The following is a 20,870-nucleotide window of genomic DNA, read 5'->3' on the forward strand; positions in this document are numbered from 1 at the left end:
TTAGATGCACCAGTACGTTCACCTCCGTTTCTCGTCCTCCCCTCCCGTGTTCCAGTATGTCTCCTGCAATCCTTTTCCTTCTGCCTGAAGAATTCCTTTTAGTCTTTCATTTTTTTCAGCCTGTGCTAATGATGCACTCTCTTAGCTTCTGTTTGATTGGAAAGGTCTTTATTTTGCCTTTACTTTTGGAGGGTATTTTCACTGGGAATAGAGTTCTAGGTTGCAAGTTATTTTCTTTCCTTTTCATTCCATGGTCTTCTGCTATTATTATTTCTATTGATAAGTCAGTTATTAATCTTATGGTTGTTCCTTTGAAGGTGTGTTGCTCGGTTTTTTTTTTCCCCCCTAAATGCTTTGAAGGTGCTTCTCTTTGTTTTTCATTAGTTTCATTTTTAAATGTGTTATTATTCTGTACTTTATGAATCAGACCTGGAAACTTTTTTAGCCATTATCTCTTTAAATGTTGCTTCTGATCCATCTTCCCAGCCCGTTTTAGGACTCAGTAGATGATGTCACTGTTCACCCAGCTGCTCAGTCCAGACCAGGGATCCAGCCTTGACTCTGGTCTTTCCCTCAACCCCCGTCCTTACATTAGATCCATTCACAGGCCCTGTCCAGATGTAGGTCCAGATGTAGGAAGTGTCCACAAGTAGGTCCTACATCTGCCCGCTTCTCCAACCCCACATCCTTTCTTCACTTTCAGGCACAGAAGCCACCTCTTAGTGCCTTGACCAGAGGGTCTTATTTCAATTTTATGCATATATAGACTGTGGCTCAGAGAGAGTAAATAACTTACCCAAGATCACACAGATAATGAGTGATAGATCTTGGGTGTAAATTAGGCCTGATACTACAAGGCTTGTGTTTTTTCACATTATTACTCCCAAATCCTTACATGATAGTAAATAAGGGAATTAAATAAACATATAGAACTGTGTTTAGGCATGCAGTTACTAGAAGGAGAATCTAGATTTTATAAAGTCCTTTTCTTTGTTATCTCTGAGTAATTTTTATTATAGCAAATTCAGGAAATGAGGAAATTTCTGCTTTTTGGTAACAGAATTTAGGAGAACCTCCTTGGCTCAAGTTTTTGAGCCAACTAAAATGTAATAATTTTAGACTCAGAGAAAAGTTGCAAAAATAGTTCAGAGAATTCCCATATACTCCTCACCTAGCTTCCCCAAACGTCAGCGTATTGTGTGACCATAGTACAATGTTCAAAACCAGAAACTAGTATTGGTACAATATCATTAACTAAACTACAGACTTTATCCGGATTTCACGAGGTTTTCCGCATCTGTCCAGTCTCAGGCCCTGCAATGCATTTAATTGTCATGTCTCCTTAGTTTCTCCAGTCTGTCACAGCACTTGGTCTTTTTTGACTTTGACAATTTTGAAGAGCACTGGCCAATTAAGTAGAATGTCCCTTGGGTTTGTCTTGTGCATTGTCCCAATTAGATTGAGGTTTTGCATCTTTTGGCAAGAACATCACAAAAGCAATATGCCCGTCTCAGTGCATAGGGAGTGCATGATATTGATATGTCCTATTACTGGTGATATCAGAATCTTGGTCACTTGGTTAAGGTGATGTTTTTGGGTTTCTCCACTGTAAAATTACTATTTTTCCCTTTGTATTTAATAAATGTCTTAATGTCTTGGGAGAGATACTATTAGACCAGGCAAATATCTCTTCAGACTTTGGCCAGTTCCTCAAATTTTAGGATCTATCAGTGGATCTTGCCTGTGACAGTTTTTATTACTGTAGTCTAACAGCAAAAGAAGGACATTTTAATAACCTGATTTCATAAGTCCAGAAGCAGAGCAGGAGCAGGGGTTGGATCAGTGCCTCATCAGTGTCATAAGGACCGTGGTTGTTCTTCTGTCTGCCGTTCTCAGCATGGTAGTCTCTGTCCCCACAGTTGGCCTTCAGTGGCTATCATAGTTGTGTAAACTTGACAACATCCAGTTGTACATGGGACCTGTTTCTGCCCAGACCAGTAAGAGAATATTTCCCAGAGACCATCCCCAGCCTCCTCTAAAAGTCCTTCCCTCTTATTTTTTTTTTTAAGATTTTTTTTTTTTTAATTTATTCGACAGAGATAGAGACAGCCAGTGAGAGAGGGAACACAAGCAGGGGGAGTGGGAGAGGAAGAAGCAGGCTCATAGCAGAGGAGCCTGATGGGCTCCATCCCAGAACGCCGGGATCACGCCCTGAGCCGAAGGCAGACGCTTAACCGCTGTGCCACCCAGGCGCCTCAAGTCCTTCCCTCTTATTGACCAGGATCTTGGTTACCTGCTTATGACCAAGTTGCAAGAAAATTAGGAAGTATCTGACATTTCCCACCAGTGTTTTGGAGGGTTAAAGGGTGGGCTCTGGCAGAGAAGAAGACTGGGGGAGTGAGTGTGGCGAGACAGCCCAGCACATGAGGCAGTGCCTTGCAACTAAATCTTTGTAAATCTCGATAAATCTTTGTGGAGTCAATGAGGTTCTTTGTCTCTTGCCTAGAGACATAACGGGCCATTACTTGGAAGCATTAGAGCTGTTGATTGTGGAACCAAAGAGAATGACTTAGTGGATCAGGGGAACAGTGAGGACGTCTTGGCAAGGATGGTAGAACGGCAAACGCGGGTCCCTGGTGGGAGGGTTCCAGCTCTGCGACACCCTTAAGCTTCACTGTGCTTTGGTCTCCCTGAGGATGATGCACCTCTGGCCCTGTTGTTCCCTCTCCAAAACCTGGAGAGACCTCACAGATGCATTTTCGAAGGAAGACAGAGAAACCTGTCTGCTAGACCCAATTGCCTCTACTCAAAAGGCTCTCTAGAGGCAAAGGGGACTGAGAGGAGGTCCTGCTCCATACACTCAGGCTTCTGGCTCTGGGGGCCTTGGGCACAGCCTGGTAGCTTGTTTGGTAAATAATGACATTGTTATAAATATTTAATAAGTCAAGGGACTGCAGCACATGCAAAATTGATGAGGTCCCTGTGTGGGAAATGTGGGCTTTTCTCTGTATGTGTGCTCTGGAGGAGGCAGTTAGAGGCTGACGTCTGCTCGGGCTGACACCTGTATTTGTGGTGGGGCTGATGAATGGCCGGAGGAATATTCACCATGTTTAGGAAGCATCAATCCATCATGCTGGAGTTTAGGCTGAGGGAGGAATTCACAGTTATCAATATTCTCCGTGTTTATTAAGCACCACGTGCTGCATGAGACAGTGAGTCCTGCACCAGTCCTGGGAGCAGCGCCTCCAGAAAGGGCACAGTGGCTCCTTGATGAATGACTTTAATAAGCAGCAGCTTGGAAGTACCTTCAAGTAAGAAACTAATAACAATAATTAGATGTTTCTTAATCATTTATTTATTTTATAATTTATGCCCTGCCTGCTTCTGGAAAAGGAATGGATGTGGCTTGCAATTAAAACACATCTACCCAGGATGGTTCAAATGAAGATAAACATGAGATCAGAAACCGTATTGAGGGAGTGAATTTTTCTTAATCAACTTTGCTGCTACCCGCCGAGAATATTGTATTCCCTCTGCTCAGCAGTCACCTTTTGCTCCACGGAGCCACGGGATGTGGCAGATGTAAAGCAGCGGCTGGAGGTGTCGTGGGGACAGGAGGACGAGGTGGGAGCATGATGTGACCTGTAGTCTCAGCATCTCAGCGCTGGGCTCCCAGCCACATTTGCATTTCATTTATCATCGCTCCAAACAAATCTGTGTGTCTGCAGCAGGGTGGCATGAAAAATTAATGCCCCTGTGTCAGGCAGAGCTTGTCAGAGTGACAGTGCAGAAAGGGGATAACAAAGGGGCGATGTGCATGGCACTTTCTACTTAACAGCCATTCTCGTGTTCCCTGAACGCCTTCTCCCAAGCCTGTGGGTCGGGCGAATGGGGCTTCAGCAGCCAGAGCCTGCCTACAAGCTCAGCACAGAAAGCCTGTTTCTGTGTAGAAGCTTAGGCCCTGTGTCTGGCGTGTGCTGTCCCGGAATAGAAGTGGCTGTGGTCAGAGCTGGGTGACCAGTGTCCCAGTCTTTGCTAAGCCATCCTGGGCTCAGGAGCAGAAGGAAGGGAGCCCCTCCAGAAGGTTCTTGGAGAGCAGGCCAGGGCAGAGATGTGCTAGAGAGGTTCCAGGATGGGATTACCAGAGGACCAAGTGTGTAAGAGGACAGAGAGGGGAGGTTCGAGTGTCTGACGCCTCAGAACCTCCATGAGACTAGGGCTTTTTCCTGTACAGTTTCAAAGCTCCACAAATGTTTGCTCAGTCAGAATCTCATGCTGGCTTCTTTCTAACCTGTGGTCCTTGTGGTGGGAAGAGCCACCTCCTTCCTGCAGCAGGGATGGTCCAATGGAGTGGTTCTGAAATCATGGATCCTAGAGCCAGACTGCCTAGGTTCAAGTCCCAGCTTTACTGCTTCCTAACTTTTTGTGGCCTTGGGGAAAAAATTTTTTTTAACATTTTTGTGCCTCAGTGTCACAGATGTATTTAGACAAATGTCTGGTGCTTAATGTCAATTGGGTTGGTGATCATTATTTCCGAGACCTTCATCCAAGGTGAGTGGCTGAGGAAGGCCATGGAACTCAGTGACCTAGCCTTGAGCCACATCAAAAAGGTCATGTGGCCGGAGCTGTGTAGCAAGAGTTAAGAGCTTGATGACTTGCTGAATGGCCTTGGGAAAATAAACATGCTCTTCTGTCTGGTTGACCCACTGAAAAAAAGAAGTCCCTCTTGCCTCAATTCCCCCACCAAGCATGAGTACAATGTGATGGTAGGTTTCTGAGATGAACCGCTCTGACCCAAGGCAGGGCCGAGCAAAGCACTCTCTTCTTACGAAGGAGAAAGGAACGCAGCTTTCCTGCCCTCTATGGAAATTTAGTAGTAATCTTCAGGCGCTGCATCTCTTCCCTCATTGCACATTAGAATCCCCTGGAGAGTTTTTTAAAAAAATTCCTAACATCTAGAACCCTCACCTAGAGATTCTGATTGGTCTAAGGTGAAGCCTGGGTAGCATTGTGTCTTTATGGCTCCCTCCATGTTAATTCTACAGGTGGTGATGAGGGAGTCCAGAGAATCTGCGGGAGTTGTGCAGGATGGATGATAACAAAGTCAGGAAGGCATGTGCACCTCTGGTATAAGGGCTGCGACATGATTTTGTACAGGACGTGGATGAGAGATATGGGAAAAATTGCAAAGGTGACTCTAAAATGTCCGGAATTTGGAGAAACTCTGGGGTAGATCATCCGCTATGGTTTGGGGCTGGCCGGGTTTCCTGCTCTAGCCCTTGAAATAGGAGCTTCTGCCAACATTTAGGCAAGTATTTAGAGGTGTAGAGAAGTGAGTTTATTTCCCGGGGACAGTGATCTCATCCCCTGCAGTACAAAGTGGCAATTATCCTCCATTTTCCATTCTTTGCCACCCTGCCAGCAGCTGTATTTCCTAGCCTCCCTGTGGGCAGGGGTGGTCCTCTGACTAAACTCTGGCTAGGACGGTGTAAGGGGAAAGGGTGCATGCAACTGCTGGGTCACATCTTTGTAAAGGAAGCAGGTTGCCCTCCACTTCCTCTCTCTCCTCTTCCTGCTGGCTGGGGTGTGGTGGCCCCTGCAAGCAGAACTGAAGCCACATGTCAGGGAGGGCAGGGCAGCCCCACAGCTCTGGACTATGGTGCCAGAGGAAAGGAGAGCCTGTTATTTTACTGAAGTTACCGCATTGTTAAGTCTTTGTTTCAACAAGATAGCCTGTCTCTAACTAATACATGATACTTTTGGCACCAACGTTGGCCCACTCCAAAATTCTAGGAAGAGGACAGGGAAAAGTGGAAAGAGGAGGGGGAGTAGGAGGACTCCCCCTCCCTTTGCCACCTAGGTGATCTGCGTTACTCTCTTCTCAAGTACCAGAGAAGTCTTCCCTGACTCTGTGATCAATTCCATCCCCTCTCGTACCACCACCAAATGCCTCTTTAGTTCCGTGCACCCTCAACTTACAGCATTCATCACAACTGTGATTTTTACACCCCCCTTTGGCTCCTGTTTCACCTTCGGGTTTGCTCTCAGCTGGTTCAGGTTCTTGGTTTGTTGTCCAAATCCTGCCAGAGCAGGGGGACATTATTCCTTGACCCCCTTGTCGCCCTGTCATTAGGAAGCAATGATCTGCAGTCAGACTCTGTGCCTCTTTCTCAGATTAAAACATGGTCCAGATGGAGCCCTTCCTTTTCTCTGTAGATTCCATTTGGTGACCTAGCCTTTTGCTGAAGATTGGCTCATTCATTCAGCATGTATTTATTGAATGCCTACTGTGTGTCAGCCACAGTATGCCAGACACTGGGGATAGAGTGTTGAGCTAAACCAACACGCTCTTTGCCTTCATGTGGCTTACAGTCAAATGGAAAGAAAGTATTAACAGAATAACTTCATTGACCCACATTATTTGCAGAGAAACATTTGCATTTTTCTACTTTGCTCAGGCCTATCAGAAAAATGAGAGCAATATTAGCTATCAGTGGCTTTTTTCCCTGGAAATGAGGAGAACTCTGGTGTCATTTCGGTTTTTATGATTTAGATTTGTCCCTCTGATGAGTCAGCAAAGAAATAAGCTGGAGAAAAGGATTTTTACAGACCAGATAACAATTTAAAGCTGTGCGTCTGCCTCTCTCTTCCAGTATCTTACTGAGGCGTCCTGGCTTAAACCAAAGGGAAAGCTCTAAGCTACTCCTACAAATAAAAGTAGTATCCCTCCACACCTGAAATCTCGGAAGTCTTCGTGGAGAGCTCAGTGTGGGGGTAGGGGGGACCCGCTAAAACCCGTGGCCTTGAGAAGATATTGCCAAAAAAGTGATGGAAGGATTCCCCCACCTCCAACCTCCCTAAATCCCATAGCATCTGTGGAATCAATGAAAGGACAGGGAAAAGGACCAGTGAGTACAAAACAATCCAAGGGACAAATCATGAGCTCTAGGGAGTGGGGGTTCTACCGTGATGGCTCGGAGCCTGCATTCACGACCTGTAGGGGTAGAGGGGGGACCCTGTTGTGTGTGACCAGTACCTGCCAGGTAGCCCCTTGGGGAGGGAGTTATCTAGGGGGTGAGGGGAATAACTAAATAAATGCATAAATAAGAGAAAGAACTTTCAATTATTTATGAAAAAAGGCTTTTCACAGACTGAATATAATAATATGCCATAAACCAAGGGAGTATGTTTATCTCAACCTTCTGCAACTGAGGTCAGTTAGACAATCTAATGATCAAACAAAGTAGAATTTCCTTCTCCTTTTGGTCTCACAATCCATCAACATGAGGAGTCATTAATGAAGCTCACTCTCAGCTACTGGCATTGAACTATCTTCACCTATTTCTGAGAAAAATCTCTGGACACGTGAAGGAATTCATCAAAGTGAAAAAGGTGGTGTACCCTGAAGACTCAGAACAAGGGACACACCATGCTGCCGTGAGATTTAGGGGGGCAAGGCAATGACAGAAGCACACTCAGGTCCTGTGAAAAGGTATCCTCAGAGAAGCAAAAGGAATTTTGGAGATACAAAGCATGATTTCAAAAATGGGATAGCATATTCAAATGAATAAATTAAAAGGCTTTATCAAGAAACTCCTCTAGAATTTGGTTAAAGAAGACAAAAATCATAAAAGACAAGATATGAAACTAGATCAAATTATTCAATACTTATGTAAAAGGAGTTCCAGAAATACATAATAAAGTAGATGGAGGGGAAGAAATAATCAAAGAAAAGAGAATTTGCTTGACCTGAATACTTAAATTTTTATGTCAAAAGGGCTTCCTGATTTATGCTTAGGACTAATTGAAAAAAAAAGTTCTGCACTTGGAGATGTTTTGTGGGTTTTTATAAATTCTAAGTATAAAAAGAAGATACTAAAATTAGCTAGGGGAAAACAAGAGCAAACTAAACCTAAAGCAAGCAGAAGGAAATAATAAAGATTACAACAGAAGTTAGTAAAATAGAGCTAGAAAAATAATATAGAAAAATCAGTAAAACCAAAAGTTGGTATTTTGAATGAGTCATCAAAATTGGCAAATCTTTAGCAAGACTGATCAAGAAAAAAAAAAAGACTCAAATTACTAAAATCAAGAATGAAAAAGAGGACATTTGTAATATGTAATAGACCAAATACGTATTTGGTCTTCATCCTGGTTTTGGCACAGACCTAAAACCTTTGGCATTTCCTGAGTGAGAAAAAAGGTAAACGTGAAAGGAGTGTTTTTTGTTATTCATAAGAAACCCCTTCAACCACACCTGAGTTTGTTATTGAGATGACTTTGGGAGAGCCCCTAAGGAGGGAGTGGGTGCTGGTTGCCAGGGGAACCACCTTTGTGCTTAGAGGGTTGGAAATTTCAGCCTCATCTCCCAACTTTCAGAGAGGAGAGAGATGGCTAGAGGATGATTTAATCATCAGTGGCCAATGATTTAATCACTCTTGCCTACATAAGGAAGTCTCCATAAAAATCCTTAAAGTGTAGGGTTTGGAGAGCTTGTTGGTTGGTGAAGACAGAGGTGCTAGGAGGGCATGGAAGCTCCTCACCCCTTCCCATGTAGCTTGGCCTACCCATCTCTGGCATCAGCTGTTCCTGAGTTGTATCCTTTTGTAATAATCTGGTAACCTAGTAAGTAAACTGTTTCCTGAGTTCTGTGAGCCATTCTAGCAAATTATCAGGCCTTTAGGAAGGGGCTGTGGGAACCTCTGGTTTATAGTCAGTTGGCCAGAAGAACAGGTAACAAGACAGACTTGCAGTTGGTGTCTGAGGTGGAGGGGTAGGGGCAGCCTTAACTCTGGAGGGTCTGCACTAACCCCAGGTAGACAGTGTCAGAGCTGTGAAATTATAGGGCATCTAGTTGGCATCTGCAGAGAACTGGAGAATTGCTTGGTGTGGGGAAAACTCTCCCACACTTGGGTGTTAGATGTGAAGTATTCAGAATAGTAGTAGAGATTTGAGAGGAGAAACAGTGAATTTTTTCCTTCTGACAATATTACTACTGACCTTACAGAAATAAAAAGGATTATAAGGGAATAATACTGTGAACACTGTAGACAAGGAATTAGATAGCTTAAACAGAATGGACAAGTTCCTAGAAAGACGAAAGTAGCCAAGAAGCGGTAAAACATCTGAATAGACACTGAACAAGTAGAGATTGAGTTAGTAAAATGAAACCGAAAAACTACCCACAAAGAAAAGCCCAGGCCGAGATGTCATTGGTGAATTCTACCAAACATTTAAAGAATTAATACCAGACCCTTCCAAAAACAGAGGAAGAGGGAACACTTTGCAATTCATTCTATGAGGCTAGTATTACCCTGATAGTCAAACAAGTTAAAAACATCACAAGAAATGTGATATATCCATATCATGAATATGGATACAAATATCCTCAACAAAACTAAACCAAATCCAGCAGTGTATAAAAGGGATTCTACACCAGGACCAAGTGGGATTTATCCCAGCAATGCAAGGTTGGTTTAATATTCCAAAGTCAATTAATTTCGTGTACAATGTGAATAAAGGACAAAAGTCACATCATTTCAATAGATGCAGAAAGGTATTTGACACTAACATCCCTGCATTATAAAAATACTCAACAAACTAGGAATAGTAGGGAACTTCCTCACCCCGATAAAGGAGATCTATGAAAATTCCACAGCTATCATCATACTTAGTGCTGAAAGCCTGAATGAATGTTTTCTCCCTAAGATCAGGCACAAGAAGGATGTCTGCTCTCACTACTTCTATTCAACATTGTACTGGAGGTTGTAGCCAGGGCAGTTAGCTAGAAAATGGAATAAAAGCCATCCAGATAGGAAGGAAGAAGTCAAATTATCTCTAAGTGCAGATGACATGGTCTTGTATGTAGAAATCATAAAAAATCCACTAAAAATGATTAGAATTAATAAATGAGTTCAGTGACATTGCAGCATACAAGATCAATACGCAAATATCAACTGTAGTTCTATACACTAGTAATGAACAAACTGGAAATGAAATTAAGAAAACAATTCCATTTCCAATGGCATCAAAAAATCAAATAGTAATACACTTAACGAGAGATTCAGAACTTGTACACTACAACTACAAAACATTATTGAAAGAAATGAAACAAGATTTAAATAGGCTCATACATTGGAAGACAGTATTGTTAAGATTGGCAATACTTCCCAAATTGATCTACAGATTCAACAAAATCTTTATTCAAACCACAACTGGCTTCTTTGCAGAAATCAACAGGCTGATGCTAAAATTTATATGGAAATTTATGGAACACAGAACAGCCAAAAAGAAATTTTGAAAGAGAAGGATGAAGATGGAGGACTCATACTTCCTGATTTCAAAACTTATTAGAAAGCTACAATAATCAAGACAGTGTGGTATTGGCATAAGGACAGACATATGGATCAATGGAATATAACTGAAAATCTAGAAATAGACCCTCATATTTACAGTCAATTAATTTTCAACAAAGACATCAAGACAACCCAGTGGGAGAAAGTATAGTCTTTTTCAACAAATGCGGGGATAACTGGAATTCACATGCAAAAGAATGAAGTTGAATTTCTGCCTCATTCCATGCACAAAAATTAACTCAAAATGGATCAAAGAACTAAATGTTAAGTACTAAAACTATTACATTCTTAGAAGAAAACATAAATGTAAATCTTTGTGGCCTTGGCACCAAAAACACAAACAGAAGGAAAAAAATAGGTAATTGACATCATCAAAATGAAAAATGTTTATGTTTTAAAGGACATCATTGAAAAGTGAAAAGACAGCCCTTGGAAAGGGAGATAAATTTTGCAAATCATATTTCTGATAAGGAACTTGTGCTAGTATAGATAAGTCTTACAACCTCAAGATGCAGAGACAAATAACTTTAAGAATGGGCAAAAATTCTATTTCCCCAAAGAAGATATACACATGACCAATAAACATGTGAAAAGATGCCAACATCATTACTTATCAGGGCAATCAAACCCACAATGAGATGCCACTTTCCACTTACAAGAATGACTAAAATAAAAAAAGAGATAACAAGGCTGGAGAGGATAAGAGAAATTGGAACGCTCACACACTATTGGCAGGAATGTAAAATGGTGCAACCACTTTGGAAAACAGCTTGAAAGTTCCTCAAAAGGTTCAAAAATCCAGTAATTCCACTCGCAAATATATACTCCAAAAGAATAAAAAATAGGTGTTCAAACAAAAACTTGTACATGAATATTCATAGCAGCATTATTCATAGTATAAAAAAAGGAAACAACTGAAATATCTATCTACCAATGAGTGGATGAAAAAATATGGTATACTCATACAATGGAATAATCAGGAACAAAAAGAAATGAAGTACTGATACGTGCTACAACATGGATGAACTGTGAAAACATGCTAAGTGGAAGAAGCTGATCTTAAAAGACCATATAAAGTATGTATCATTCCATTTATATGAAATGTCCAGAATAGGCAAATCCACAGAAGCAGAAAATAGATTAGTAGTTGCTGAAGGCCGTGGGCAGAAGTAGGATGGAGGAGGGGTAAGAGGGGTTGGGGGCATTTGGGTGAAATAGGGAGTACTTCTAAGGGGTAGAGAGTTTCTTGTTGGAGGGATGAAAATATTCCAAAATAGATTGTGGTGATGGTTGCACAACCCTGAATATACTAAAAACCATGTACATTTAAAATTAGTGAATTATATGGTATGTGAATTATAGTTTCAATAGAGCTGTTATAAAAATAGCAGTGGTGAATCACCGATATCAGTGAAAATTAGAGTTGGCTAAGCAATTGTTAGTGTGGTTGTTAAGGCTATTATAATTGAGAAAAATGTTTTATTGGGAAAACATATTCTTTGTACAATTATCAACATTTTGACAGCCTTATTTCATCTCATATTTTTAAAGATCAGTGATAATCTAGGACCATATAAACTCTTTTACATATTTAGAATACATATTTAGCATTTTTTTTCAGCTGTCCACAGATGAGTAGAAAAAACTCACTCCTCTTGTGTCTTTCTCCTTTAATCTCATTTACCACACTCACAACACTTCTGATGCCATTTGTGTGGTGTTTTTTTCCCCACACAGAGCGATCTCTATGATACCAGCTGTGTAACCTACAATTCAATTAAATTCTGACACTAACTGGAGTAGCACAGAACCTATAAGTTAAGGGCCCAGTCCCACAACACTGCCCCCCACCTTGGATGCCATTCAGAAGTGGTAGGTCCCAGGTTACCCACAACTTCTGTTGATTTGGCTACAAATCAGAGGTTCTCATGACCACCCTTACCCCCCTCTTTGAATTGAAGTATTTGCTAGAACAGCTCATAGAATTAAGAGAAACACTTATTTACATTTACCAGGATAACATGTGAAGAGATGAAGAGATACATAGAGCAAGGTCTGGGAGGGTCCCAAGCACAGGGACATCTGTCCCAATGGAGTTGGGATACAGCACTCTCCTGGTATGTGGATGTGTTCACCAACATGGAAGTTCTGCGGACCCCATATTACTGGATTTTTATGGAGGCTTCATCATGTCAGCATGATCAGTTATTGACTCCATTTCCACCCCTCTGCCCTCTGTGGAGAATGAGGAGGGGAGAGGTGGTGGGACTGGAATTCCAAGCTTCTAATCATAGTCTGGTCTTTCTGGTGACCAGCCGCCATCCAGGGGTCACCCAGGAGCCCACCCAGAGTTTTCTCGTTAGAACAAAAGACACTACTATCACCTAGGAAATTCCAGGGCATTTAGGAACTCTGCCAGGAACTGGGATCAAATATCAAATATTAGAACAAAAGAAGCTCTTAGTGCTCTGATCACTTAAGGAATCACAAGGGTTTGGGGAGTTCTGTGCAGGAACTGGGGGCAGAAACCAATGTGTCTCTTTTCTATTATTCACAACAGAATACTTCTAAAGGATTATTATTTACTGAAGATGAGAATTGTCTATCTTGTTTACATGCTGGATTCTTTTATGATTCAGAAATGATTTCAGGTGCAAGTAATAAGAAACCCAACCACAGTGGCTTATACAAACATGAGGCTACTTTTTCTTCATATGAGAAATCCAAAAGTAGGCAGCTATGGATATTAGTTCAGATGCTCAACAATGTCAAAGCAAATATTTCTGGGATTCTCTTGGTGTTTCTCAACATTAGCAGTCAAGACGGGAAGAAGGAGGAAGAAGACAGGACAGCACCAACATCAGAAAAGTAAAAGCTTAAAAAGAAAAGAAAAGAAAAAGCTTTCCCAGGAGCCTCACCAACTTCTACTTATATCTGGGTCACATTGCCACCTCTGGTTGGAAAGTGGATAGGAAAAGGAGGGTCAGAGATGAGAATAGGAGGCAGGACACCAACCAACAATATCTGGTGGGATCTCAATGTCTATAACAATTTTTGATATATAGTAGGAGGTATCTCCACAGTCCTTTATAAATATCTGTTGAATGCATATGGTAGAATATTCACAAATATTCAGCTCTCCTCCATTGAGAGGATAAGACATCCATGCTTTGTTGAACTCAGGTGTCTGAACTTTCTTCAGCCAATGAAATGGACACAAAAGTGGCTCAAAGAGCTAGGCCCTCTTTTCTCTGCCCCTGTGATCATGGAACCATTTGTCAAAATGGAGCTTCTATCAGCTCAGATCCCTGAATGAGCATGATGAGAATGCCCAGCTTACCCATGTTATTTAAGCCACTGAGAATTTTTGGTTGTTACTGCAGCTTAACCTAACCCATCCTGACTGATACAATGTTTGTACCCAGGCAAAGAAATTCACAACAAATCCCCAAATTAAAATTTTACAAACCATATTTCCTGATCACATTAATAGCAAGACTGTGCCTAAATTAAGATAAATGGTAGCCATCTGGAAATTAAACAAAATAAAAAATAGCCCTTCAGTCAAATTGGAAATCGATACTGAAAAAACAGGCTAGACATTTAAGATGATGAGAACACGATAAAAATACATACGGGGGTGTGACTAAAGTATTCATAGTAAAATCCATAATCCAAAGCTGTTACTACAAAAATAAATATGCTTAAACATTGAAGATTGAGAATAATTGGATTAAGAATTCAAAATAAAAAGCTAGAAAATGAACAGCAAAATAAAAGCGAGAGGAAGAAATTAATAAAGATAAGAGCCTACATTAATCACAAAGCAAAAAGTCAGTAGAATTGATTAATCAAATCAAGGACCAGAACTTTGAAAGGATAAATCAAATAGACAAATCTCTGGGAAATGTGATTCCTCTCAAAGCAGGTGGAAACATAGATAGATATTCAATGTAAGGCATGAGAAAATGACAATATAAATTGCTACAAGATTTCTGGTGGGCAGATTGACACAACTGTCAAAATGCAAAATGTGCATACCTTGAAAACTTGATGAATAAATAAACGTTAGGTTGAACTGAATGAGGTTCTGAAATGTTGAAGTCTCATGGAAAAATACTACCTTTTTGTAAGAAGTTTGGAACCACAGACTTGGTGAACAGGGGATAAAGTGGAACCCTCTTTTCCATCAGCCTTTGGAGAGAGATGTGTCTCGATCATTTTGATCCTGGAGATGGGCCATACGACCTTGGCTCCATGATCCTGTGAATCAGTCCTGTACAAAGGGGATGATCCCAGCTATCCTACTTCCTTCCCTTCCCGCTTCCCTTCTGGAAATTTTTCCTGGGTTGACAGACAAAACCATCTCCAGGCTCCCGGAGCTTCCCCAGACTCGGTGTTCACAGTAATGCCTTCGCCACTCACTGAACTGTCCTTGTCTGATGCCTCCAAGGAATCTCCTTGAGTCACCTTGCCTCTTTTCATGCTACGAACCAAGGCCTTTTTGAACTCAGGTTCACATCCCCTCTTCTTTCACCATGTTGCCCTAGGCTTTACTCAGCACTTATGGCTGGAAGGCTGGGGCTCATTCTGAGCACAGCCCTTACTCTGCCCTTAGCATCTTCATCACCCATGGGAAGATTTCTTTAACGCCCAGAATCCTAGAATGCAAAATGCAGATACATCCAGTCTTCTGGCCTAGAGTAGTCTCTGGCCATTGGAATTTGTGGCCAGAAATTATAGACTATTCTCTCAGTTATGCATGTTTGCATTTATTCATTTACTCTAGTCACTCAAAAAAAAAATATTTATTTGCATACCTATTTAGTGCCAGATTCAGCAGTGAAACCAACAGAGGAAAATCCTTGCCCTCCTAAAGCTAACATTCTAGTAGGGTGGATAAACAGTAAACAAAAGAAGTGGGTGAACTATAGTGTATGTCAGTAGTAAAATCTATGGAGAAAAATAAAACAGAGGTGGAGGATAGGGAGTATGTAAGGGGTAGAGGCCCTTACATACACTGAGAGGTGACATTTGGATAAAGATGTGAGGGAAAGTACGCCGAAGCTTTCCAGGAGACACATATTCCAGGCAGAGGGAATAGCAAGTGAAAAGCCCTAAAGAGGAAGCCTATGAAGATTATCCGAGGAGACAGCAGGGAGGTCAGTAGTGCTGGAGCTGACTGAGCAAAGGGATGAGCACTAGGAGGCGAGCCCAGAGGGAAGAGTAGGCTGGAGGCCATTGTCGGAACCCTGGCTTTCTTCTGAGTGAGCTGGGAGCCATTGGAGAACCCTCAGATGGGGAGGGACGTGGAAGGACTCTGGCTGCTCTGCTGAAAACACACGGTAGTGAAGCTGGGATAAACACAGGAGGCCAATCAAGAGGCTTCTGTAATAATCTGGTGAGAGGTGATGGTGGCGTGGGCCTGGGTGATGGCATGGAGGTGACACCTCGGCAGTGCTGCTGAGAAGGGGGGTGTGAAGAAAGGTGACAGTGACGGCTCCAATGCCAGCTTTTAACACCCAGAACACGCACCTCCTGTAGGAATCCCTGCAAGGTAGTGTGGGCTCTCATTGCTCATCTTCTAACCCCTTCCTCTCCGAGGACCTGCATGAGGTCATCTCCAAAAGCTGTTCCCTAGAACTCTGTGATTCTCCCTCCAGAGGGCTCTGTTCCCCACTGTTGGATGAAAAATGAATAGGATGAGAACACCAAGTGAGCACGGGCTCATCTGAATTCTGCCTCAGCCCCCTAGCTCTCTTCAGTGACAGGAAAAAAACATCACCGTGTAAGCTGCTCAATGAGAAACAATATTTAATTAGGGCTGAGAGAGTTAGACAAGCAAACAATTAAATGTTCTATTATGATCAGTCTTTAGCCATTTAAGCTTCAGTTCAATAAGGAATCATTATAAAGTTCTAATAGAAATGAAAATATAAATAGGGTGGTTTTGTGTTGCGTTTCAACCATTGCCTCAGCCTTGCAGATCTAAAGTTGGTTTGACCATGGCAGATGAAGGCTCCCAGCCACAAGGGGACTTAACACAGACAGGAAGGAGGTGGAAGGCAGGCATGTCCACCAGCAGGCTGGGGCGCAAGCAGGAGCCTTTCAGCTAAGCTTGTTTCATCCTGCACAACGGGGCTTTTTCATTTTATTTTTAATGTCTGAGAAGCAACACAAGAATTCTGTCTGGGAGGCAGGAGAGGCAGCTTAAAAGAAGCTTCTAGATCTCTTGTGAGATGCTGGATTATAGAATAAATATGTCTAATAAAATCCCCCTGGTTACCCAGCTTTGAGGATTTGGAAATAACTTTAAGACTGTTTCTTGAAGGAATTGCTTCACTGCAACTGGAAGGCTACCTGCTCAGGGCACCGCATCACAGCAGAGGACTTTGGGATAAAGATATCATCCATCACTGAGGTCTGAGTCTCTGCAGCCAGGACACCCGCGCGGCCTTCTGGGGATGTAGAGAGGCAAGTCCAGGTTACCTCTTCCTTTTGTCCGTTCAATGTCTTTTTCCTCTCAAGGAGTTCCCGTCTCTTCTCTGGAATATCTGGTGTGTCATAGGCTCTGGTCTGGATGTAGTCCTAAGATAAGTCAGTTCTTTGCGATTGCAAGTGACAAAAATCCCACTCAAATTGGTTTAGGCAAAATGGAGAACCTGTTGGTTTGTGTAACTGAAAAGTCTGGGGCTGGATCTAGCTTTGGACATGACTGGGTCCAGGTGCTGAAATGAAGTCCATGGGAATGTGTCCCCCTCAGCCTTGACTCTGCTTTCCTGGGTGTTGGCATCATTCACAGATAAGTGTTCCCTGAGTGATGGCAAGAGGACTGCTGGAAGCACCAGGTTTATACATCTTTCAGCAATGGCAATAGAGAAGCAACATCTCCTAACACCTCTAGTTAAAGACACTTTGGGTTACATGCCCATCTGCAATCTGATTTTGGTGCCCAGAAGAGTGGAACACTCAGATTGGCCAGACTAGGGTCACATGCCCATCTTTGAATCCAGTGGTGGGGTTAGCCCCTATAGTAATTACTTGATTATGAATGGGAGAAGGGTGGTTTCCCAGAGGAAAATCAGAGTATGGTTTCCAAAAGTAGATGTTTGCTAGGTAACAGTAACAGATTACCCCACATCCTTGCCTTCTGGTTTTCACAGTCATGATCAAAAGCTTGTAAGTCCCTATAAGCCTATATACCAGGCATGGTAGGATTGCTGTTGTAGCTTCATTGCAAAGGCAGTGGCCAGTGAGAAGAAATAGTCTGGACACCATGAGAGAACACATATCCTGCCCTTGATCTTCCAATATCTTTCAGGCTCTGAACTCTGGACTTGTAGTTCCCTTATCTACTTTAGGGTCTTGTTCAAGACTGGTCATGAGCCAGGAAAGAACACACATAAAATGAGGCACAGAATGAGTGTCTCAGGCTCATGGATCCAAGCCTCGAGAAAAGACCCTCTTTTTTCATTGCATTAGTCTTTGGTTGCCATCAGAACTGTAATATCTAGAGCAAAAGTTGGCAAACTTTCTGTACAGGGCTCAGATATTAAATATTTTAGGTTTTGCAGGTCTCTGTGGCAACTATGCCACCCTGCCGTTACAGTGCAAAAGCAGCCATAGACAAAAGTGAACAATAGGCTTGGCTCTGTGTCAATAAAACTTTATTTACAAAAACAGGCCACAGGCCAATATTGGGCCATGGACCATAATTTGCTGGCCTCTGATTCAGAGCACTGTTACAGGTTGGGCTCCTTGGAACACTGCAGTGGAGATAGAGTGCAAAAGGTTTTTTGAGGAGTAACACCTGTAAAGAAAATGGGAGAAGGCAAGGTGGGACCAGAGGAGCCCTGAAATGACATTTCAGACCCTATGAGGTCTCTGCCAGCCCAGGGGCAGCTCCGGAGCCCAGGCTGCCCATTAGAGAAGTCCTGCCTTGGCAGAAATGACTAGGCCCTAGTACCACCACCTTGCTCAGTCACTGGTCAGGGGCCAACCCATGAAGAGTGTTACTTTGGTTCAAATGCTAAGGACCCTGAAGGAGCTGCCAGATGGAGGCTGTCAGCTATTCATACTCCTTGCCACTGGGCAGCTTGCTTCTCTTGAAGAGGGACTTGAGTGGTGAGTCTCTGGGTCTTCCACAAGCCCCCAGATGAAGCAGTAAATGTGGGGGAAGAGTCTAGGGAGGAAGAGTAGGACTTTGGCCTGCCTCTAGAATGGCCCAAAAGGTTTAGATTTGGGACAAAAGTCTTCCAGTCCAAAGTGCGATTTCACCCACAGCATTTTCTCCTGAGAACCTGTGGTGGCATTCAGGGGCCTGGCTCCTGGCCAAACTCATCGTCGCCACCACATTTGAGATTAATAAAATTCAGGTTTTTTTTTTCTCTGTTGGCCAACTTTTGGTTGTAGTTTGGCTTCCCATGTGACTTTCTCTATAGTAAAGATTGTGCTGGCCATTGGGCTTGAGTGAACAGTTATATTTCTCATTGTAAATTAATAATTTGAAATTATACCTTACGTACCAGCCTCTGTCTCAGGTAAGTCTGCCTCAGAGAAAGGGTCCACTGTCAGAGTCTGGACAACATTTCAGCCTCATCAACTGAGAACTGGACTGTGACCCACCAAAGCAAATGCCACCCCCTTAAGGCTTTTTGGAACTTAAGAAGTCCACCTTCCTTAGAAACTCCCCTAATGTGTCAAGCTCTTCTTTGGACCTTCTACATGACAAACATATGAGAAAGTTGTTTGGGTGGATGACAACCACCAAATCTTGTAAGATGTAAAAGTCCCCACCATTCACCAGCACCTGTTTTACCATGAGGTCAGTGCTGAGATTAACAACCATAAGCAGAATTCAAACGCCCCTACAGTGGGTCTGAAAGACGCATGGCTCTCAGGCTGACTGCACTTCCCTGCGTCCCTTGCAGCTGGCTGAGCATGGCCATGGATCTAAGGTCTAGCCAGTGGGATGTGGAGATAGATAAGCCACGCGGTCATCTTCTGAGTTTTGCTCTTACAAGAAAAAGGGCACACCTTCCCCACTTTCTCTTCCCTTTTCTACTCTCTGGGATATGGATGTGATGATTGGAGCAGTCATCTTGGGCCATAAGATGGAAGCCATGCAGTGAGGGAGGCAGAGCAAGGAACTAGAAGGATCCTTGTACTCATATCTGGATGATTATGCAGACACCATACCAAACACTGACAGCCTATCTAGACTTTTTAATGACAGAGAAATTAATTTCTAACTTTTTTTTTAAAGATTTTATTTATTTATTTGGCAGAGAGAGACAGCCAGCGAGAGAGGGAACACAAGCAGGGGGAGTGGGAGAGGAAGAAGCAGGCTCCTAGCGGAGGAGCCTGATGTGGGACTCGATCCCAGAACGCTGGGATCACGCCCTGAGCCGAAGGCAGATGCTTAACAACTGTGCCACCCAGGCGCCCTAATTTCTAACTTTTAAGCCACTATTATTTTGGGTCCCTCTCTTATAAACAGCTGAACTGATATCCTAATGAATTCAGGCCTTTTATTCCTCATGTGTGCAGCGAGAGAGGATCAGCAGAAGATTGCAGGCTCTTGACAAATGTCTAAGAGGGTACAGCGTGGGCAAAGGAGCTGTGAGCTGAGGGTTAAGGAATGGTGGCTAAAGGCTGGTTGAGGAGATGCATAGCTCTGGCCCCAGTGCCAGGGTCTTAACTGGGGAAAAGAGAGAGAGTGATCAGGAAACAGGAGAGAAAACCATGGGGTATTTGCTATATTCCAGGCACTGTTCCAGCCCTTTACACATTACCCAGTCCACTGGCCAAAAGTCCCAGGAATGCAAGAACTTAAAGTGGTTTGCCACTATATTCCCAGGGCCTAGAATAGTGCCTGGCTCATAGTAGACCCTCAATAAATATTTGTGGAATAAATGGATAAATTATCCTACAGTAATTCAATCAATGAGATCAGTAGTATGTAGCCTGATTTTAGCCAATGAGGAAAGCAAAATTCAGAGACATTAAGTAATTTGCCCAAGGTTGCAAGGTGGTAAGTAGCTAAACCAGGGTTGAAAACCAGGTGGGTCTGTAGCAAAGCTTTGGTTCTTTTCTCTGCTTGGATATCATCTCTTTTGGGAATACAGAATTTTATGCTTATATGGCCAGAGAAGCAGTATTTCTATGTGGATCAGTGTTATTCAAACAACTAGTCTTAAATTCTGTTTTGAAGTAGCATAGAGTCCCTTCAGGATATCTGTCTTTACAAGCAACAGGGAAGCTGAAACCATTGTGTGAGTCCAGGGTACAGGTGGGTCCACTGGAGGTAGAGGAAAAGAAATATCTGGAAGGAGCCCAGGTTAGCATGAAATTTCTGTGCTTAGGTCGAAGACAGTTGTGCTGTGTGGAAAAACCCCATCAGAAACATTATTGTGACTATGAATTTTTTTTGCACATGTGCAATAACCAGAGGGGCTGTTTAGTGATGAAGATTAGCCAAAATAGTGTCCTCAAATACAGGCAAAAGCTGTAATT

The sequence above is a fragment of the Ursus americanus genome, chromosome 2 (assembly GCF_024610735.1).
Source record: "Ursus americanus isolate L20-20 chromosome 2, mUrsAme1.1.p, whole genome shotgun sequence".
In the NCBI taxonomy this organism is placed as follows: Eukaryota; Metazoa; Chordata; class Mammalia; order Carnivora; family Ursidae; genus Ursus; species Ursus americanus.